Genomic DNA, 5119 nt, shown 5'->3' on the forward strand with positions numbered 1-5119 from the left:
CAGATGTTTTTTTGTGTTCGCCCTCCCAGAGTGGTGCTGCGTGGACCCTCACCTCGTACCAAACGCATTATTCACCGTCAATACGGGCGTTTGTATGCGGGTGTTTGTACGATCCAGACTGCCGCTTTACCAAAAACGGGGATCACTGGGAATCGCCCTCAAGGTCACTTGCACATTTTTTTCTTGTCGTCTGGAAATGAGTAGTTTGTCGTGCATGATGGAGGAAACATGAATCATTATAGTGATTATACTGATAGGCCAATTCAACCGAAGGTAAACTGTTAAGTGCACAAAAGAAAAAATAAAACTTTCACTCTTGCGAAAGTCAATTGTAAAAACACCAATTTGATTCAATATCATTTTGGATCTCAGTTCCAGCTATCTGTTTAAAAACGCAACGTACACACATTGAATTTCATGAATCAATAATAATATACAACAAAGATGATTTTGTAGGGAAAATATGCGGTCAGAAAAAAATAGTACCAGTTTGTACCTTTACTTGTCACTGGGGCTGTACCCTCAAGGGCCCGCCAGTTGTACCCTTAGCTATGGATAATTGTACCTTTTAAGGTACAGAAATGGATTAGGCTATGAGCAATGTTTTTGTACCATTGGAGTACACTAATGTTGTTTGGACAATTTTCGTACCTTAAATTAGACTAAAAGGTACGTTTACCTACAGTTAGGTCACAACTGGCAGACCCTTGAGGGTACAGACCCAGTGAGAAGCAAAGGTACAGCCTGGTACTATATTTTTCTGACATTGTATAGCTAGTACGATTTAAAGTCAACGACAGCTACAAAAATGCTCTTGTTTTATAATTTTCTTTGGTTTACTATCATTCCTTTGTGGTTAAATTCATACATAACGCTAACACTGTCACCCCCCCACCCCAGAACGCTCATGGGACAAGATCCGGGATGATAACACGGTGGTGACAGACCCCCGATTTTCGGTTGCTGTCGACAAAGTGGAGCTGGGGAAATTCACACCCCCCTCCCTCCCCAGGCTGGTGCAGGCTGCACTGGGGCACCTTCGGCGTGAAGCGTTTGATCATGCGGGGCAAAGAGGCACTTTTATGGCCCAAGTCGCACGGCGCCTGATAGAGTTTCACCAAATAAGCATCTCGCTGAAACTGCACTGGTTTCACCACGAAATACACGACTTCAGGCTTGTACCAATTTCCTCAGTGTGCTGTCAAAGTCTCCCCTTTATTTTTGCTGTCTGATTAAAACGTATATGTTCTGTTTTCTCACACATGAAGGAAATAAGATCTCTCGTTGCCTTGCGATAAAGCAAACACCTTGTCATCGACTGAAACGCATTTGAAATCGAGGAAAAAGTCGCGGGTTTTGCCAAGAAAGCAGAAAGGCGGCCAGTCAAAGTCATATTACAAATAACACGATCTGTGTGTTTATGACAAATATATACACTTTTATTTTTTTATAAAGAATTTATAAAGTCACTTAGCATCACAGGAAAACGTCAACAAGCAATTCCTACGTTTATCAAACAAAACGCTTATTCTACATTTTCCCTTAATTTGTCCTTCGCCAGCGGTTACAGAAAAATTTCCCGGGCTCTCCGATGGTAAAATGTTTGCGAAGTCTGGTTTATTTTATACCGAGTCTAAATGGGATTCCTTAGTCGGGTGTAAGGTTGCTACACAAATAAACATTAGCGCAAGAAGTCATAAATAAATAAAAATATATATAAACTAGTAAATGTCAGGATAGTGTAAGTGAAATACCCAAGGCAGACTGCAGCAAACCAACAGCTGGTAATACGCACACTTAGAAGTAATAGCATGCTATAGATATGAAGCAGAAGTGCCTTTAAAAGCTGGATTAGATGTAACAGGGAGCTGCCGGTGGTATCAGATAAAAAGCCTTGGACGTTGTCATTCTGGATCACGCCCGCGAGACATTAGCAGGCAGTGTGGAGGGTCGGTCCGGACTTCTCCAAACACACAGCCCAGCAAAGGGAAGCCAGCTTTCTTATCAGATCACACTTGTGTCTGTTCTTCAATCGGCTTTTCTCCACACCAGCAGAGTAGGATGGTACTTGAAACCCTCCCCCCACCAGGAAAGGGGGGAGGGGCAAAGATCTGGTCCTGGTTTCTGGAGGGGGGGAAACTAGACCATTGCTTCCAGTGTGTCCCACAGCTGACTGCCCCTCTGTGTGAAGCAGGATCTGATTTATCATAACGTTGTTGTTGCGTATCATTCTGTCGATGAAGTTCTGCTGATGTTGGTTACATGTGCTTCGATCAAACGACCTTCTGGTCGCAGACCCTTCTATTCAGCATCCACATCACCCGCTGACTCCTTGTGGTGTTCTTCTGGACGGTGCAGCGGGTTTGAGCCCTTAGCGGTTACCCCTTAGGTCTTCCAGCCTCCTGTGCTCCCGGATCAGACCTGGGTTCCGGGTTGCAGAAGATTCTGGTAGATTCTCACCTCATTGCATTTACCCCATTGACAGTCCACATGTTCCCCATTCGTGCAGAGAGATATTTAACCATGATGTTCATATTTAGATCAAGGTTACAGGAGAGATCATTCCTACCCATCAACCATTAGTTTGCACTGGTTCCCAGTAAACAGTATCGCTGGTAATGCAATTGTTTGAGTATGTGAATTGCTAAGACTTCAGAAACAGGCACCTTAGTTTTAAAGATATGCAGCATTTTTAGTAATAAACTAGATTTCAGAACTTGCACTAGTTACAGTTTCAGTCAGTTGTGTCCGGGATGCTGAAGTACTGGTCCAATTGGAGGAGTTAATTAAAAGGTTTGCACCAGTGCAAAGCTCCAGCCCTTGACCCGTGCAGCGCTGAGCTCCCGATTGTGTCGACTGCTGCATCGCCGTTGAGTGAATTACCCGCCTCGTAATTGGAATCCCCCCGGGACAGCCCCGCACCCCTTCGACAAACCCCTGTGTTCTCCAGAAGTAAAAAAGGGGACCCCGAATACGGAGAGAAAAGATGGAAAGGTCGGCTTTTTTTTCCGTGGCACCGGGGGCAGAGTGAAAGGACACCCCCTGCAAAAAGAAAACAGAGCAAACGCCCCATCGAGTGTGTTGGGGGCCTCGCGGTCTGTTTATCGAGAGCATAGTTTGGGGCATCAGGGGTCGCCATGGTCTCCTCAATTTAAAGGTGCAGGACACGTTCTGCATTGCGGACACTTTCAATGGAGTTCAAGTGTAGGGTCAGGAATGGGACCGGGGGGGGCGCACCGGTCCAGTGAATAGGGTAGGGGGTGGCCTGGGTTATTTAGGATGAGAATAGATCAAATTTCAACCAAAAACAACGCAGGTGTCCCAGTAAAGGAAGAAGGTGCGTCACCCAACAATGGCTTCAGGAGAGGGTGGAGTTCGGACGTAGCTGATCGGTAAATGACCACACCCTCCCATCACTTGGAAGATGCATGTTTAGCGCACATACTATGCTATGCAACATGGGCCGTGCATTTCCCTGCTCGGACTCGGCACTGGTTTATATTTCACCTCTGGCAGTGGACGTCATGGCAACCCGATCTCTCCTGGGATGGAGCTGCCTTCGGCCGTGTTATTGGCGGTCGGCGGCCCATTTGGAGGAGGATGACGGGTGTCGGAACATGGCGGGAGACGGGGTCCGGCTCTCGGTGACTCAGCGGGTCACATGGTGGCAAACCAGAGCAGACACAGCAGACCATGACTAATAAAACGCCCTTTCATGTGCTGCTCAAACCCCGCGGTCGTTCCTTTCCGCTTAATCGCCGGCGTTCCCGTGAGGCCCTGAGATTAAGGCGTAATGACTTCTAGTTAAGTGCCGCAGAATTGTTCCGTAACGTGGAGCCTCACAGTATGCAGCTGGCCGGTATCCCCCCCCCCCCCCCCCCCAGGGGCGCAGGAAGGACCCCAGATCGGCAACCTTCACGCTATCACCCTGCGGCTGCTAACGCCGAGGCTACGCGCCACCATGGGAGGGTGGGCATAGATGGTGCATTACATGTGGCTAGGGGGTGGGGTGTCACAAGTGAGGACAGGAGCTCCGCGTCACAGACATCCGATCTGAATCCGCCCCCCCCCCCCCCCAAAATGTACAAAAAACTTAATCATACATTACACATCATTTAGTAAACGAACATTTAGTACACATAGTAAACTGTGGCAGCGTATACATATACATTCACCACAATTGGCAGCAGATTAGCTAAATCACAGTGTCTGACTCACCGTGTTGCAATAGTAGCGCTTCGCTTAACTCCTTGTAAGCTTCAGATCAGCCACGCTCATCCTGCATTTGGGATCGGCCGGAAATGCAGGTGGACTTTCTGGAAGGAGACAGACGCTACAGTGACTGCCGGGAAGCGTAGGAACGCCCCCCCCACAGACCATTAAAAGAAAGCATCGGATTAAGGGCGTGAAAGCGAGCTTCCTTCTATCCCGTCCATCAGGAAACGTTAAGCCGTACGTCTCTAACACCAGGCCATCAAAGCCACTCTTGGAGCGCTGACTTGCCGTCTGATTTCCCCGCTAAGCGTCGCTCTGATTCGCTGAGATAAAGCCGCCGTGATTAGAGTGGAACGCAGCAAAGTCGGAGCTGCATAATGCCGATTTACCAGCTGCTAAATGGGTCACGCTCTTCCCTGTCTAATTCTAAAGGTTAATCAATGGCCATTTCCTTAAAGGAGTTTATTTTGGCTCGGTGCTGAGCCCCAGCTGAAGGCCTGTAATCTTTCATCGCTCGCAGAGCCTCGCGGACGGAGTCCATGGTGAAATCGAAGAAACATTTGGGCCCTTTCATCTTCACAAAAGGCATAAACAGGGCGTCATTCTGCGATATTGCTGGATAGCAGAACCCTAACAGCTTAACCCGCTCATCATACAGACAAGGGCGCCATGGTAACCAGTGCCCAGGGTTCGACCTGTACTGTTTAGATGGTGCTCCAGATTTAACCGTGACCATATTGTGGGACACCAAGAGGCAAAAGCAAATCCTTGAAGGTGAGGAATTCAGCTTCTGCCAAACAAAACGGTTTTTCGTCACCGCTAGTTCTATCCGTCTTACTTAAGCTGTCTGCAGGAGTTTTAACCCAAAGAGCCTCATGCTTAAATGCTTACAGGCAGTTCGTTC

This window comes from Brienomyrus brachyistius, chromosome 20, assembly GCF_023856365.1.
Source record: "Brienomyrus brachyistius isolate T26 chromosome 20, BBRACH_0.4, whole genome shotgun sequence".
NCBI lineage: Eukaryota > Metazoa > Chordata > Actinopteri > Osteoglossiformes > Mormyridae > Brienomyrus > Brienomyrus brachyistius.